The sequence below is a fragment of the Tenrec ecaudatus genome, chromosome X (assembly GCF_050624435.1).
Source record: "Tenrec ecaudatus isolate mTenEca1 chromosome X, mTenEca1.hap1, whole genome shotgun sequence".
Classification (NCBI taxonomy): Eukaryota; Metazoa; Chordata; class Mammalia; order Afrosoricida; family Tenrecidae; genus Tenrec; species Tenrec ecaudatus.
Genome location: NC_134548.1, coordinates 53,687,059 through 53,706,088, shown reverse-complemented (window position 1 = coordinate 53,706,088; position 19,030 = coordinate 53,687,059). Strand labels below are relative to the sequence as shown.

Here is a 19,030-nt window from a genome sequence, read left to right as displayed (position 1 = left end):
TATTTCTAAACAGGCTTTCAAAATGTTTACTCTGTAGTATGACTTTTTTTTTTTTTTGGTGCCGAAACCCAGGATCGAATATGTAGTATGACTTTTTTAACATACATAATTCAGTGACATTAATTAACTTCGCCATGTTTTGTAATCACTGCCACTCTCTAATTCCAAAGTTTTTCTTAATAGAAATCCAATGCCTCCTAAGGAATGACCTTTCTTCCCCTTCTCTACCTAGCACTGGTAGCCACTCATAAACTTTGATCTCTATGTATTTGTTTAATCTAGATATTTCATGTAAATGGCTTGCCTTGGAATTACTGAAACCAGAATGAAGGCTGAGCATGGTAGTGGGACAGGAGGAAAGCATGAGGAAATAGAGGGAAGGAGTAGAAGCCTAAATACAAACATGATTTGTTTCATTTGGCATAATGAAGTTCATTCAAACTTCATTCATGTTGTAGTATTATCAGAACTTCATTTATCTTCATGGCTAAGTAATACTCTATTACATGTAGATACTGTATTTTGTTTATCTATGCATCCATTTCTGGGCACTTGAGTTGGTTTTACATATGGATATTGTGAATAATTCTTCAATGGCTATTAGTGTACAAGTATCTGTTTTAATTCTTTCTTTTAAGTTTTGGGAGTATATACCTAGGAATGGAATTGCTGGGTCATATGATAATTCTATGGTTAATTTTTTGAGAAACTTCCCAAATATTTTGCACAATGTACACATTATTTTACAACCCTGCCAACAATGGGTGAGTTTCACTTTGCCCACATCCTTGCCAACTCTTGTTTCCAATTTTCTGACAGAAAACATTCTACTGGGTATGGAGTGCTTTGATTTGCATTTCCTTGACTAGTAACTTTGAGCATTCTTTCAAGTGCTGGTTGGCCATTTGTATGAGTTTACTTTCTTTGGTAAAATGTCTAAGTCCTTTGCCTATTTTTAAATCGAGTTGTCTGCCTCCTCTCGATGTTAAACCCTTATCACGGGTTTGTTTTAAAACACATTTCATCTTCACTGAAACCCAGAACTTTATTCATACAACTCATGCAAAAAGAAAGGATCAACTTAAAGCTGTAGACGGGGACAAGAACCTGGGAAGAGCCAGTAGTGCTACCAAATGGACACAAAGTCTTCTGTTTTCAGCACAGTCTCATTTTGGAAAACTGAAAGGTCTTCTCACTGAGCACAGAAAACCCCACTTACAGATAGAGAAGTGGATACAGAGAGATGATTGATAACATGGAAAGGCTACTCAGCTCCTGGCAGTTGCTGTAGCCAACCAAGACTAAGCTCTTGTTTTTTTTAAAAAATCACGGTCAGCAAGTCATTTAAGACTCATAGCAATCTTATAGGACCGAGTACAACTGCCCTGGGGGCTTCTGGGACTGTGACTCTGCACGGGAGTAGAAAATTCTAGAGCTGCTCAGAGATTAAGACATGAATTTTCTATGGCAAGGGGAAAAATTGAATGGTCTTTTTGACTTTTAGTTTCAGACACATAGACAATCGTTTATTAACAATTTCTTTGAAAAGTTATCTTCAAAATGACATTTTGTGTTTTATATATTGTTGCTTTTGTTTTGCTTTGTTACCATTTTCTACACACATCAACCCTTTCAAAACCACATTATATTCTTTTTTTTCTTGAAACTACATTTTCAGAATTCAAGGCATTTTTAATGAAATGACATTTTGAAAGGTAATATTCATTGTGAGACATCATTGGGAAACATATGTCCCGTGGGGTTTCTGGTGCTAGAGTTGGAGGGACGAGGCTCATGATTTCATAGTCACACGGTTATGTAGGCTTCCTCTAGATGTCAATACTCACTACAAATGGGATAGCTACTTCCCACTGAACCCCAGAGGCAGAAAATGTAGATGGACATTATATGTCTCACGAGTCATGAAAGAGTTAAAAATATCCTGAATTCTGATTTTATTTTATTTTTAATTCTGATTTTAGTACTAGGATTACAAATACATCAAAGCACCGGGTTTTAAATTGGTGAATAAAGCCTCTATCTCAGGACATGAGGAAAGAGGTGGTGTTGTTGGGTGCCATCGCATCAGTTCTGAGTCCTACTTGCCCTCTGCATGACAGCACGAACACTGGCTGGGCCTGCGTCAGCCTCCCAGTTGTTCCTATGCAAGCCCACGGTGGCAGTCACTGTATCAACCCATCTAGGGCCTTCCTGAGCTTGGCTAAGCATGATGTCCTGCTCCAGGGATTGGTCTCTCTTGATGACATGTGCAACGTATACAAGGTGAAGTCTGGCCATCCTTGCTTCTAAGGAGCATTCTGACTGTATGTTTAAGACAGATTTGTTTGTGCTTTTGGAAGTCCATGCTACTTTCAATATTGTTCTCCAGCACCGTAGTTCAAATGCATCGATTTTTTTTCAGTCTTCCTTACTTACTTCACATGTAATTAAAAACGCCATGGCTTAGGGGAGGTGTACCTAAGGCCTCAAAGTAATATTCTTGCTTTTCAACATTTTGTTTGGCTTTTATCTATCTATTTATTTATTTATTTATTATTGCTTTTCAGCATTTTAAAGGGGAAAAGAGTAACAAACATAAAAAAGTTTACATTTAGGAAGGCACTTCTGCTTCCAGGAAGCAGAAAGGTAAGTAAGGTCAAGCACCAGTGACAGGACTTACTTGTCGGCCTGAGACAACAATAGGACTTGAAAACAATAGTTTTGAAGGCACTGAGCAACAGTTAAGGAAATGCAGTGATCCCAAGAGACAAGAAATAAGTGAGATCAGCCCTGTAAATTCCCCAGTTTTACTGTCTTGAGGGAGTTTCCAGAAGAGGAAGCCAAGCAGAGCCCTTCAGAGTGCCTGCGCTGAGGAAACCGAGCTGAGAGTTCCTACAGACCAGGGCAGCTAGGGCTTACAGGACAGAGCGCCAAAGAGGAGAGAGCTGCAGAGAGACACACTGCGGCTCTGCAGGTGATCCTCCTTAAGGATTCCACAGAGTCTATCCATCATTGTGTGTGCATGAAGATCTCACCGGTGGCTGGGGAAAGAATCATCTAAAAGAATGCGAGGAGGGAGAACAGTGGTGGATTCAGCCAACCAGCCTAGAAAGAGTCGGCATTAGATAGAGAATTCAAGACGGTCCTGACACAGCAGTGGGGACAGTCAGCTCTACATTTACTATTGCTCTGGAACCTCCTAATCAAACCTCCTTTAAAAAAAGCAAGACCTGAAAAGAGAAGTGCTTTTAAGAAAATTAAATATATCCTAGAAGAAAGCTCCAGAAGAACTAGAGGAATACAAAAATACCCACAACCAGTAATGAAAAATTCATGACATCTGGTAGCCAATCAAAGATTTCTAAGAATATTTTTGCAAGGAGACATGACTAATAATAAAGAGAATAATCAATCGATCAAAACTGACCCAGAACTTGAACAGATGCTAAAATTATTATTAAATGACATTTAAATGGCTATTATAACAGCATGTTATATATTTTGTAAGTTAAGTGGAGACATTGAGGACATAAAAAAGACCCAAATTGAAAACCTACATTGACTATGATGAAAATACACTGGATGATATTAGCAGCAAATTAGATATTACAGAATAAAATATTAGTGAATTTGAATATATATAATAAAAGCTACTAAAAATAAATACACAAATAAACATAAAACACTTTAATTAGTATAGCACCAGTGATGTGTCGGACAACTTCAAGCAGTCTAATATAGGAATAATTGGAGTCCATAAAGACATGAAAGGAGGCTCCAGGAAAAAAAAAGTTTTAAAGAAATATTGGCCAGAATTTTATTTCTTTTTGGTGAACTTTAGAAACTCACACGTCCAAGAAGTTCAAAGAATTCCAAGCACAAGAAACATGAAGAAAATTTCACAAGAGGTATCATTATAAAATAGCTCAAAACCAGGGCTCTAGAGAAAAATCTTAAAAGCAGCCAGAGGACAAAGAGACAAAGATAAGGATGCCATCTGATTTCTCACCAGAAAAAAATGCAAGCCAGAAGACAGGGTTGGGAGGGTGGGAGGGGGGAACACCTCTTGAAAGTACTGCAAGAAATGAAAAGTGTCAACCTAGAATTCTATAGCCATGAAAATACCTTTCAAAAGATAAAGTGAAGTAAAGACTCTTTTAAGATAGACATAAACTAAGAGTTCATCTATCATAAGCAGGCCTGCACTAAAAGAAATGTTAAGGGATGATCATTAGGCAGAAGAAAAATGAACTCAGCAGGAATTTGGATCTAAACAAAGAAATGAAGGGCCATGGAAATGGCAACTACATTGATGACTAAATATGATTATTTTTCTTATTATTTAAATCTAAATAAATTTGTTAAATAGTAAATAACTGTGTTTTGAGGGGTCGTAAAATGCACAAAAAAATAACATATAGACTGAGCATGGATGTACACTATTGTAAGGTTCATATTCTAAATGTAAAAATAGGAGGGCTGGAACCTTCTATCCCCCACTTAGAGGCACTAGGTGACTGCGGGTGGGGAGTACTGTCAGTGGGAAATTCTGTCACAATAAGCACCCCTGCCTGGTGAGAGATTTCCTTCCCCACTTAGAGGCACCAGGTGGCCTGCTCTGGGGAAGCCTCTGCCATCCCCACAGATGACACCAGTAAGTCTCAGGGAGGGCCCAAATGCCAGCAGATGAACCAAACACACAAAAACAGCCCAACAGAGGTTCTGAAATTAAGTTGGCAGTGGAACCACAGCCCACAAAACAAGCTAGGACCTACATGTTAAGCCTAAATAGTAACCATCTGATAAAATCGAATGATTAAATAGGACCTAGCATTTCCTAATAAAAAGTCAAATTGTACTGGATATAATCAAATGTAATCTGGCATACTAAGACTCAATAAAATTACAACTTGAATGAAAAGGGCAATCAACTGATGCTGACCCTGAAATACATTAGCTTGTGGAATTATCCAAAAAGAATTTCATAGAAATCATCATTAAAACGTTTCAATAAAACAGGAAAAACATGTTTCAACAAGCAAATTTTAATTCTCTTGAGACAAATGAAAAAAATTACCAACTCTCACCAAATAATAAGAAACATAAAAAGTAAGCATGGCAAACATAGAAATGAAAAACACAACGTTGTTGTGTGCCATCGAGTTGATTGTGATTCATGTCAACCCTCTAGGGCAGAGTAGAACTGCTCTCATATAAGCTTTTATCTGGAAGCATGACTAGTGGGTTCAAACCACCAACCTTTCAATTAGCAGTCAAGCACTTAAGCCATTACACTGCCAGGGCTCCTTGCAAAATGCAACTGATTCAAACATCTCAATGGATGGACTCAATAATAGAGTAGAAATGACAGAGAATAAAATCAATGAACTTGAGGAAAGATCAATATAATTAGTCCAATCTTATCAACAGAAACAACATACCCTGAAAAAAATTTTTTTAATTAAAAAAAAAAGAAACAACATACCCTGAAAAACACAATGAACAGAACTTCAGGGACCTGTGGAACAACATTAATGTTACAACATGCACATAATTGGTGTTTGCCGTTGCTGTGGCTCTTGTAACAAATTACCCAAAACTGGGCAACTTAAAATAATCCATATTCATTTTCTCATTGTTTTGGAGGGAAGAAGCCTGAAATTAGTACCACTGGGCTGAAATCAAGATGTTGGCAGAGCCGCAATTCCCCCAGAGGCCTTCAGAGACAATTAGTTCCTCGCCTCTTCCCACTTCTGGTGGCTCTAGACATCCCTAGGCCTATGGCCACATCATTCAAATCTCTCTCTGTTTGTACATCGCCTCCCCCCTGTGTTAAATCTCATCTGCTTCCCTCTTAGCAGGTACTTGTGATTGCACTTAGAGCCCAGCCAGATAATCTTTTCATTTTGGGTATTCAAAACTTAATCCTATCTATAAAAAGTCTGAAATCTACAGGTTTCATAGATTAGAACCTGCTCTTTCTGGGGGCCATGCATCAGCCTACTACAATGAGAGTCTCAAAAAGTGAGGAGAAAGATAGGGAAGCTGAAAGTATTCAAAGAGACCATGGCTGAAAATGTCCCTAAACATTTAAGAAGGTGAGCAAATTCCAAATAGGATGAACTCAAAGAAGCAAGCACCTGTATTCATCATAATTAAACGTCTAAAAACTGAAAACAAAGATATGTAAAACAACCTTCGAACAATTCCCTGAATGGCAAAAAATTGTTTGTATTGGACTGCTAACCTAAAGGTTGGTGGTTCCAATCCCCCTGTGGAACGCCTGGTAATCTAGTTGTGTGGATTACAGCCAAGCAACCCTCATGGAACAGGTCTCCTCTGTCATGTCTAGTGCCACCATCATGAGTCAGAACTGACTCAACTCTGCGGCAATGGGCTTGGTTGACCATTTGGTTCCATATAGATGATATTTTCAAGGAGCATGGCATTCATGGGCGATAGCCTCAATTTTGTCAGCCAATCTGTTATTTAGACCTCAGGGACAAATTTGGGTTCAAGGTTTAAAAATAATCTCAAGGCAATCCCCTTGGGGGAATACCTTAGCCTTAGCTGGTCCAGTATGTTTTTCTTTTATTTTGTTTGGCTTTGCTTTTAGGAATTTGAGATTGTATTCCCCTCCCCACCCCCCGATTCTACTAGAGTGCATCACTGTGGTTAGGGGTGCTAGCTGGCCACTAGCTAGGTCTTGTAGTCTTGGGATAGGTGAGGCTGAGGTTCATGTAGATTGTCAATCCTGTAGACAAATTTCTTCTTCGAGTTTTTGGTTTCTCAGGGAAGTTATTTTAAATGGATTCATTTTAGGTGAGCTTTATCCAAACCAAATGCACTGCCATCAAGGCACTGCTGACTCATGGTGATCCCCTGTGGGTTTCTGAGGCTGTGACTGTTCAGGAGAATAGAACGCCCAGCGTTTCTTCCACGGAGCTTCTGGTGGTTTCAAACTGCTGACCATGAGGATCGCAGCCCAACGCATAACCACTAATCCACCAGGGGTCCTTTCATGAGCTTTATACAGAATTGATTATCCCTAAATAATGGGACATTCCTGTATTTAAAGCCCATTTTTACCCAGCAGCTCTTAATGCCTTTCTCGTTACAAACAAAATGAGTGTGTTCCCACCACATGTCTACGAGTTTGTTGTACTACAATAGCTTTCATGGTGCTGTGACACATAGCTGGGTGATATGTCACTGGTGTTTCAGATACCAGCAGGGTTACCCAAAGTGGACACGTTCCAGCAAAGCTTCCAGAATTAAACAGACTATAAAGAAGGACTAGGCTGTCCACTTCTGAGTGAATAACTACGGAAAATCTTCTGCAGAGCAGCAGAACACTGTCAGAAATGGTGCCAGAAGATGAGCCCAGAAGGCACTCCAAATGTTACTGAGAAAGAGCTTCCTTCTCGCAATAGAGTCAGCCAGAATGACAAGAATGGAATAAAGCCCATGAGACCTTCGTTTGTTGATGGCGCACCACTCAAAATGAGCAGAACGAGCCGTAAACATCTGCTAATAAATCAAACTTGTAAGGCACAAAGTATACATCTAGGAAAAGTGATACACCTGTCCAACTGACTGGAAGAGATTCATAGTTGTGCCCATTCTAGATAAAGGTGACCCAAGAGAATGCTCAAATTATATCATTGATGTCACATGCAACATTTTGCTGAAGACCATCCAACTGTCAGAGCAGCACATTGACAGGGAGCTGCCAGAGGCTCAGGCTGGATTCAGAAGAGGAACGTGGAACAAGGGGTATAATTACTGATGTCAGATGGATGTTGGCTCAAAGCGGAGAATACAAGAAGGTTTGTTTACTTGTGCTTTATTGATTATGCCAAGGCATTCAACTGTGAGGATCATAACAAACTATGGATAGCCTTGAGATGAATGGGCATTCCAGAACACTTTGTGGTGCTCATGCACAACGTGTACAAGGATCAAGAGGCAGTTGTGCAACCAACAAATCAGGTAAGATGTGTGCCACGATTGTACCCTCTCACCATACTTATTCAATCTGGATGCTGAGCAAATAGGCAGAGAAGCTGGACTGTATGAAAAAGAATGTGGCATCACGGTTGGAGGAAGGCTTATTAATAACCAGCCATATATAGATGACACAATCTTGCTTGCTGAAAATGAGGAGGACTTCCAGCACTTGATGAAAAAGATCAAGTACGGATCACAACTCAATGTAAAGAAGACCAAAATCTTCACAACTGGATCAATAGGTAACATCATGATAAATGGAGAAAAGGTTGAAGTTGTCAAGGATTTTGTCTTGCGTGGATCCACAATCATGGAAGCAGCAGCCAAGAGATCAAAAGACACATTGCATTAGGTAAATCTGCTGCACAAGACTTCTTAGGAGTATTGACAAGCAAGGATGTTACTTTGAGGACAAAGGTGAGTCTGAGCCAAGCCGTGTGAGTTGGACATTGAATAAAGAACAAAGAAGAATCAATGTATTTGAATTGTGGTGCTGGAGAATATTTAAAATACCATGCCTAAAAGAACAAACTGATCTGTCTTGAGAGAAATATGGACAGGGTACTCCTTAGAAGTAAGGATGGCAAGACTTCATCTTACATACTTCAGACATATTGTCAAGAGAGACCAGTCCCTGGAGAAGGACAACATGTTGGGCAAAATAGAGGGGCAACGAAGAAGAGGCAGGCCCTCCAGGAAATGGAGTGACACAGGGGCTTCAACAATAGGCTCAAGCAAAGAAACGATTGTGAGGATGGTGCAGGATCAGGCAATGTTTTGTTCTGTTGTGTATAAGCCTGCTTTGGGTCAGAAGTGACTTGGTAGAAGCTAAGGCACGGGGGCGCTCACACACTCACACACACAGGCATTAATGAGTTGAAATGGTTTGGTTTGAAATGGATTGTCCTTTTGAATCAGACAACCATATGGTTTACTATGCCAAAAATGATAGATTCAAGGAGAATGGCATCACATTTATTATCAAAAAGGGATATTTTAAGATCTATCTTGAAGTATGATGCTGTTTAGGATAGGATAACATCTGCACATACGAGGAAAGCCAGTTTATACAATTATTATTCAAATTTTTTTTATTTGCAGCTTTTATTTATTTATTTTAATTTTATTAGGGGCTCATACAACTCTTATCACAATCCATACATACATCAATTGTGTAAAGCACATCTGTGCATCCTTTATCCTCATCATTCCCAAAGCATTTGCTCTCCACTTAAGCCCTTGGCATCAGGTCCTCCTTTTTCCCCCCTCCCTCGCTGCTCCCCCCTCCCTCATGAGCCCTTGATAATTTATAAATTATTATTTTGTCATATCTTGCCCTGTCCGATGTGTCCCTTCACCTCCTTTTCTGTTGTCCGTCTCCCAGGGAGGAGGTCACATGTAGATTTTTGTAATCGGTTCCCTCTTTCCAACCCACTCACCCTCTACCCTCCCAGTATCGCCCCTCACAGCCCTGGTCCTGAAGGTATCATCCGCCTTGGATTCCCTGTGCCTCCAGCTCCTATCTGCACCAGTGTACATCCTCTGTTCTATCCAGACTTGCAAGGTAGAATTCGGATCATGATAGTTGGCGGGGAGGAAGCATTTAGGAACTGGAGGAAAGCTGTATTCTTCATCGGTGCTACATCGCACTCTGACTGACTAATCTCCTCCCCTAGACCCCTTTGCAAAGGGATCTCCAGTGGCCGACAAATGGACTTTGGGTCTCCACTCTGCACTTCCCCCTTCATTCACTACGGTAAGATTTTTTTTTTTCTGCTGATGCCTTTTCCCTGATCTCTTGGACACCTCGTGATCGCACAGGCTGGTGTGCTTCTTCCATGTGGGCTTTGTTGCTTCTGAGCTAGATGGCCACTTGTTTACCTTCATGCCTTTAAGACCCCAGACACTAGCTCTTTTGATAGTCGGGCACCATCAGCTTTCTTCGCCACATTTGTTTATGCACCCGTTTGTCCTCGGCGATCGTATCATGGAGGTGTGCACCCAATGATATGATTTTTTGTTCTTTGATGCCTGATAACTTACCCCTTCGGGACCATGTGATCACACAGGCTGGTATGTTCTTCCATGTGGGCTTTGTTGCTTCTGAGCTAGATGGCCGCTTGTTTATCTTCAAGCCTTTAAGACCCCAGACACTATGTCTTTTGATAGCCGGGCACCATCAGCTTTCTTCACCACATTTGCTTGTTCACCCGCTTTGGCTTCAGCGGTTGTGTCAACTCTGGGTGGACTAGAGAAACAAATTCATAGACACTCATATGTGTATAGGAAAGAGGCTTATATAAAGAGTAATTGTACATTAAGAAAACATTCCAGTCCAGTCCAGATCAAGTCTACAAGTTCAATATTAGCCCATATGTCCGATACTAGTTGATAAATTCTTCCTTAGACTCATGAAACACATGCAATGACACCAAATGCAGGAAGTTCACAGGCCAGTGGGTGGAACGTCTTGTGGATCCAGTGGCGGTAGAAGGATCTCAGCGCTGGCAGGGGTCTCTACATGGCTCCTCCAGCTCCCAGGGTTCTGGCTGCATCACTGAAGCTCCATCAGGCTCGTAGTCAATAATGTCTCACAGGGAGTGAGCATGTGTCCTGCCTCCAGCGAGCTATTTATCTCCTTAGCACCTCCAAATGAGGTCATCAAGCTGTGACCTGATTGACAGCCTAGACTCCACCCTTCGACTCTTAAGTCTCAAATTGACAATTATGCAACTACCACGCCAACCAATAAAGCTAGTGATGAAGAAACTGAAGAATTCTACTAATGTCTTCAGTGTCAAATTGATCAAACATTCCACCAAGATGCTTTGATAATTATTGGTAACTAGAATGCCAAAAGTTGGAAAGTAAGAGGAAGGAACAGGAGTTGGTGACATCACTTTGGTGAGAGAATGAAGATTGGAGATGGCATGACAACATTTTGCACCATCGCCCAGAATGGCACTTGATCAGCAATGAAAACAAAGCCAAGCCACAAAGCCCTAACAATAGACTTCAGTGTAGGAGGGGCAGGTCCTTGAAACCCCCCCCCCCCAGGAGCCGTGGGGAGATAGTCATAAAGGTCAGCAGACAGACCTGGAATTATGTATGCTTTTTCATTTTGTTTTGCTTTTTCCCCCTTTTTCTTCGATCGTTTGTTTTCTTTTTGTACTGTCTCCATTATTGTTTTGCCTATCTCTATGTTAGGCATGGGAAGCAAGGCCGAGGAGAAAGCGATGGGACGGGTGGTTCCAGAGGGACTTGGGGGAAGGAGGAGGCAGGAGAAGGGAGCAGTGAGAAAACAATACCATAGAGAAGGGAACAACTAGGGAATTAAAAGAAACAACTAGGAGGACGTAGAAATGCTGAGGGTGTTGTGTTGGAATAATAGCATCTAGCTGAGAGGAATTACTAAGAAGCAGAAGATGAGCGAGTATGATGGTGGGAAAGGAGGAAGGTAAAAGGAAACAGAGGCATCGGCGGGGTTTATCAGCCTTGTGCCCCTCGGTGGTCCGAAATGGTTAACTGCTTGGCTGCTGTCAAAGAGTAAGAATGTATACTCTTAAGATAAAAATATATGGACAAATGTGTGTGACACAATGGATGGATGGATTGTGATATGAGCTGTATGAGCCCCTAATAAAATGATTCTTAAGATAAAAATACATTCCTTGAGGAATAAATATTTTGCATATTGAAAAAAAAAGGAAACAGAGGAAAGATCTAGAAAGCAAAGGTATAGATAGCAGTACAAACATAGGTGTGCACTTATGTAAATATATTAATTCATAAAAGTAGAAGTATTGGTCTATGTACATATATTTATATGGCAATACATTGAGGAAATAGATGGATTTTGGGACTCTACCCAAGACCTCCCTCACCACAAGAATACTTTACTTGAACAACCGGGCATTCTGTGATGCTCACCCTCCTGACATGATCACTGAAGACAATATAGGTGCATAAGCTAATATGGTGAAAAAAACTGATAGTGCCCGGCTATCAAAAGATATAGCGTCTGGGGTCTTAAAGGCTTGAAAGTAAATAAGTGGCCATTTAGCTCAGAAGCAACAAAGCCCGCATGGAAGAAGCACATCAGGCTGTGTGATCATGAGGTGTTGAAGGGATCAGGTATCAGGCATCAAAGAACAAAAAAAACCATATAATTGTGAATGAGGGGGAGTGCAGAGTGGGGACTCAATGCCCATCTGTAGGAAACTGGACAGCCCCTTATGGAACAGTCATGGGGAGGAGACCAGCCAGTCAGGATGCAGTGTAGCAACGATGAAACATACAACTTTCCTCTGTCTAGTTCCTAAATGCTTCCTCCCCTCCCACTATCATGATCCTAATTCTACCTTATAAATCTGGCTAGACCAGAGGATATACACTGGTACAGATAGGAACTGGAAGCACAGGGAATCAGATGATCCCTTCAAGACCAGTGGTGAGAGTGGCGATACCGGGAGGGTAGAGTGAGTATGGAGTAGAAAGGGGGAACCGATTACAAGGATCTACATATAACTTCCTCCCTAGGGGACGGACAACAGAAAAGTGGGTGAAGGGAGATGTCGGACAGGTCAAGATATGACAAAATAATAATTTATAAATTATCAAGGATTCATGAGGGAGTAGGGAGCAGGGAGGGAGGGGGGAAATGAGGAGCTGATGTCAGGGGCTTACGTGGAGAGCAAATGTCTTGAGAATGATGAAGGTAATGAATGTACAACTGTGCTTTATACAATTGATGTATATATGATGTTAAGAGTTGCATGAGCCCCAATAAAATGATTTTTAAAATACATTGGAAAGTGGATTACAGCAGATATGGTTAAGTTAAAATTTAACATCTTACCATTTGTCCCCGTTTGAACAATTTTTAACTCATTTTACTTTTTATGATTTTGTTTTCTTTTGAACTGAGGTTTTTCTGTTTTATTTTGTTGCTGTTGGGATCTATTTTATATGATTTTCTTTATATGAAATTCAGGAGAAGTAAATCTATAGAGATAGTAACTAGATTATTGTACATACTCAAGTATAAGCCAACTCAAATATCAGCTGAGGCACTTAATTTAACCACAAAAATGCATTAAAAATGTGCTGAAAAACTTGCTTATACACGAGTATATATGGTAATATTTCCTTGGGGTTATAGTAATGGAGGAGGGGGAGAAATGGGGAGCTAATAATAATGGATACAAGAATGAAATAATAACAATGGCTACAAGAATAAAAACAATGTTCTAAAATTGATTGTGGTGATGAATACACAGCTCTTTGTAATATATTTAAAACATTGAATTGTGTGGTACTTGAATTACACGTCAATAAAGCTGTTTTTTTCTTTCTTTTTTAAGGCTTCATGAAAAGAGCAAGAAGATGGACAGCAGAGAAGAGGGCAGAGGGAGATGTCGGATAGTGTAACATATAACAAAATAACAATTTATGAATTATGAAGGGTTCATGAGGTAGGGGGGAGTGGGGAGGGAGGGGGAAAATGAGAAGCTGATAGTAAGGGCTCAAGTGGAAGGCAAAAGTTTTGAGAATGATGATGGCAACAAATGTACATATGCGCTTGACACAATGGATGTATGTATGGATAGTGATAAGAATTGTATGAGCCCCCAATAAAATGATTTTTTTAAGAGCAAGAAGAGGACCCAAAGATTGGGGCGGGGGGGCAATCTTTGGCAATACTATATTGGATAAAGTGATTGATTTTCTTAAAATTCTGTATAAAATTGCAACATTTCAATAAGAAAAACAACTCATTCCATTGAATATGGACAGAAGACAGACAACTCACTAAAGATGATATCCAATCGGTCATTGATCATATGAAGAAATCCTTGTGATCATTTGTGATAAAAGAAATACAAATGAAAATAACAATGAGATACCACCTCACATCAGCACTGATAGCAAAACTCTAAAGAAAAACCAGAAAATAACAAATGCCGGAGAAGATATGGAGAGATTGAAACACTCATAGATGGCTAGTGGGTTTCAGAATTGTATAGTCACTATGGAAAAGAGTATGGTACTTCCTTAAACAAATGTGACTAGAAATATCATGTGACCCTATAATTTCTCTACTTGGTATATCTCCCAAAGAAATAAAGAACAACATATGAGCAGATAAGTACACACTATGTTTATCACAGGGCTAGCTAAAATATAAGAAACTTGAAAACAACCAAAAAGTCCATCTGTGGTAGAAAGGGTAAAGAAACTGATACATATATACACAGTAGAGTACTATGTATCTTTAAAAAAAACAATAATGAAACTGTTAAGCACTTTAGGACATGGTTGAATTTGAAAGACTATGCTCAGCAGAGTTAGTCAATCTCATAATGACACCACTATTAAAAAGAAAAAAATGATTTTTACACCAAAAAAAGCAGACTTGGGCCTCTGCTCAAGCCCCCCTCAATTCAAGAACACAATGCAAGACAAAACAAAAGGGTACATAAGCAGATGTGGTGAAGAAAGCAGATGGTGCCCAGCTATCAAAAGATATAGCATCTGAGGTCTTAAAGGCTTGAAGTTAAACAAGCGGCCATCTAGTAGGGAAGCAACAAGCCCACATTGAAGAAGCACACCAGTCTTGTGTGATCATGAGGTGTTGACAGGATCAGGTAACAGGCATCAGAGGACCCAAAGCAAACAAAAACATGTTGTTGAGAATGAGGGTTTCGGAGCAGAGACCCAAAATCCATCTGTAGACAATGGGAAATCTCCTCATAGAAGGGTCACAAGGAAGGGATGAGTCAACCAGGGCACAGTATGGCACTGATGAAACATTTTTCCTCTGGTTCCTTAAAGTTTCCTCCCCTCCTCCCTCCACCCCACTATCATGACATCAGTCCCGCCTTTCACTGCAGTCTAGACCAGAGCATGTGCACAGGTACAGATAAGAAATAAGAGCTCAGTGTTACAGCTCTTTTAGAATTTGTCTAGCAGGTTTTCTGTTTTTTTTTTTCAGAACCCCTCCCCCTCCCCCCATACACACAAAAAGAAATAAGAGCTCAGGACACACGGAATCCAGGAACAAGGAGGGGAGTAGTGATACCAGAAGGGTAAGGAGAAGGTGAGGAGAGGAAAGGAAGAAGGGGGAACCAATCACAATGATCGACACATAACCAAACACACCCCCCTCCAGGGGGACGAACAACAGAAACCATAGGGGAAGGGGGTCAGCAGTCGGTGTAAGACATGAAAATAATCATTTATAATTTATCAAGGGGTCACAGGGGGTGGGGAGCAAAGATGAGCTGATACCAAGGACTCAATAGAAAGTAAATGTCTAGAAAATAATGGTGATAACATATGTACAAATGTGCTTGATACAATTGATGTATGGATTGTTATAAGAGCTGTCAGAGCCCCTAGTAAAATGATCTTTTCATTTAAAAAAAAAACGTGGGCTCTGAAGACTATGACTAGAGGTAGGGGGAAGGCAGGAAGGGAGGTGGGAGAAAACAAAAGAGAACAAGATAGGGAGGGATATCTACACAGAAGGCTTCCTGCGATACTGATGTGTTGGCGGTACAACAAATGTTTAAAAACAAAGCATTTACCACCCAGTTCCTGGCTGTCTCTGGGAAATCCAAGTCAGTTTATTCTTGTAGCAGTCCTTGAGTACAAGTCAATGGCATTCAGTAATATTGCTAACCTAGAGCCTCAGCATAGCATTCTGAGAGTGAGGTCGACGAAACATCCCTCCAATGGAAGTGGATCCTATCCACTCTAGGGATTTGTAATGTTAGGAAAGAGTGACGTGTTGTTGAGACCAAATAAAATTAACTCCGGAATCCTGCCCTCTAAAAGATCAAAGTGGAAGTCAGAAGAGACTCTGAAGCTTGCTCTTGATCAGAGAGCAGCTAAAGCAAATGGAAGAAATGATGATCTCAAAGAGCTGAGCAGAAAATTTCAAAGGACAGTTCCAGAAGACAAAGTGAATTATTATAATGAAATGTGCAAAGACCTGGAGTCAGAGAACCAAAAGGAACATACTCAGAATATGTCAAGCTGAAAGAACTGGGCAAAATAAAATTCAAGCCTCAAATCGCCACATTGGAAGATTCTAGAGGCAAAATCTTGCAAGATGCAAGACGCATCAAAAGACAATAGAAGGAATATACCAAGAACTGGTCTACATTTGATCATTTCAAGAGAGAGGATATGATTCAGAACCAAGGGTACTTAAGGAAGAAAAGCCCAACCTGCACTGAAGGCATCAGCTAAAAACACGGCGCCAGGAATTGAGAGTAGCAACCTGAACTGCTTCGACCAACCGATGAAACACGCAGGCTCTCACACGCGCCCATCCATGCCAAGAAATCGAGAAGATGGTTACCTGGCCAACTGACTGGAAGAGTTTCATATTTGTATGCATCCAAAGAGTCAATGGATGGCAAAAATATATACCATGGTATCATCAATATTATCATGCAAGGAAAGTTTTGCTTAATAGTCTTCAAGAATGGTTGGAGCAGTACAGCAACCAGAAGCTGCTAAAAAGTCGAACCAAATTCAGAAGAGGGTGTGGAATGCAGGATTATCATTGCTGAGGTCAGGTGGATCTTGGCCCAAAATAGAGTCCCAAGATGTTTACTTGTGTTTTATGGACTATGCAAAAGCATCTGATGACGTGGATCATAACAAACTCTGGATAGCAGTGAGAAGCATGTGAACACCAGAACATTTCATTGTACTTATGCGGAACCTGTACATAGACCAAGAGGCAGTCATTGGAACAGAACAAGGCAAAACCACGTGGTTTAAAATCAGGTAAAATGTCTGTCAGGGTTGTATCCTTTCACCATACTTATTGAATCTGTATGTTGAGTACATAGCCCAAGGAGCTGAACTATTTAAGTGCAGGATCAGGATTGGAGGAAGGTTTATTAAGAACGTGCAATATGCAGATGACACAACTTTGCTTGCTGAAAGCCAAAAGGGTGTGAAATACTTTCTGAAGATCAAGGTCTACAGCCTTCAGTAGGGATTCCAACTCAATGTAAAGAAAACCCAAATGCTCACAACTGGACCAATAGATTGCATCATGATAAATGGAGTAAAAATTGCAGTTGTCAAGGATTTGACCTTGCTTGGATCCACAAAATAATTCTCACGGAAGCACTAATCAAGAAATCAATGGACATATTGCACTGGTCAAATCTGCTTGCTCAATAACTCTTTAATTGAAGAGCAAGGTAAACAAGCGGCCATCTAACTCAGAAGCTACAAAGCACACATGAAAGCACACCAGCCTGTGCAATCACAAGGTGTCGAAGGGATCAGGTACCAGGCATCAAAGAACAAAAAATCTTATCACTGTGAATGAGGGGGGTTGCGGAGTGGAGACCCAAAGCCCATCTGTAGGCAATCGGACATCCATTTACGGTAGGGTCTCAGGAAGGAGACAAGCCAGTCAGGGTGCAGTGTAGCAACAGTGAAACATACAACTTTCCTCTAGTTCCTAAATGCTTCCTCCCCACCCTCCACCCCCCAACTATCATGATCCTAATTCTACCTTACAAATCTGGCTAGACCAGAGGATGTACACTGGTACAGATAGGAACTGGAAACACAGGGAATCAGATAATCCCTTCAAGACCAGGGTGGAGTAGAGAGGGGGAACTGATTACAAGGATCTACATATAACTTCCTCCCTAGGGACGGACAACAGAAAAGTGGGTGAAGGGAGACGTCTGACAGGTCAAGATATGACAAAATAATAATTTATAAATTATCAAGGGCTCATGAGAGAGGGGGTAGCTCGAGGGGGGTGGAATGAGGAGCTGATGCCAGGGACTTACTTGGAGAGCAAATGTTTTGAGGATGAGGAGGGCAATGAATGTACAAATGTGCTTTAATACAATTGGGTTCTGATGAGTTGTATGAGCCCTTAATAAAATTTATATTTTTTAAATTAAAAAGAATTGAAGAGCAAGGAGATCACTTTGAGGACTAAGGCATGTCTGATGTAGGCCATGAGATATTTTTAAGCCAAGGTCTTTTCCAATCACTTCAGAAGCATGTGAAAGTTGGACAATGGAATATGAACGATCACAGAAGGATGTTTGAATTATGGTGCTGGCAAAGACGATTGAAAATTCCAGGGGCTGTGAGAAAAACCACCATATCTGTCTTGGAACATGGAGTCAGAATGCTTCTTGGAAGCGGTGGCGACTTTGTCTCATGTGCGCTGGCTGTGTTCTGAGCAGAAACCACTCCCAAGAAAAGGACATCGTTGGGGAAGCAGAAGGCCATTGAAAGAGATGGATTTGACAGTGACTGCAACCACGGACTCACACCTAACCAACTGTGAGGATGGCACAGAACCAGTCGTTTTGTTCTGTTGTTCATAGGGTTGCTATGAGTCAGAACTGACTCCCTGGTACCTAACAGCAGTGAAGCAAAAACAAGAAAAACCAGACTCACTGCCATCAAATTGATTCCAATCCATAGCAACCCTAGAAATCAAAGAACCGCTCCTGTGGGTTTTAGAAACTCAATCCTTACTGAAATAAACAAGCCTCGCCTTCCTCCCGGAGAGGCTTGTGGTGTAGAACTGTGATAAGCTTCTGGTGAAGCAGCCCAACGTGTAAAACACTTTGCCAATCACTTTGCCATCGGGGCTCTTATACATGGAAACCAGTTACTTCCTGTTCTGGGTTGTCTGAGAACTTCCCAGCAAGATGATTCTTTCCTGTGTCACCAGTATAACTGGGGGCTTGTGAAGTGGCAATCCTGGGACAGAGTGGAGTGTTTCTTTCCAGGTTCAATGAAAAGGCAGCAGACTGTGTGTGTGGTGGTGGGGGGGCTGGTTAAGGCCCTTACTAGGGCAATGCTCTCTCAATTGCCTCTGAGCAGGATTTCCTTTAGTGTGGAGGGTTGGATAGCTTATTTGTGTGTAGATAATAAACACTTGTTCCCTTCTGGTCCCTGGTTGTCGGGAGCCCCATTTCTCAAAGGTTATATAATTGGTTTCAATTGGAGGAAT

General features: G+C 40.8%; 1 non-coding gene across 1 annotated transcript; it reads left to right on the top strand.

Moving 5' to 3' along the window:
- The first annotated feature begins 14,948 nt into the window (after positions 1-14,948).
- Positions 14,949-15,011, top strand: LOC142435279 (U7 small nuclear RNA). Its single transcript, XR_012781369.1, has one exon. It is a non-coding gene; the product is annotated as a U7 small nuclear RNA (small nuclear RNA).
- The last annotated feature ends 4,019 nt before the right edge of the window (positions 15,012-19,030 follow it).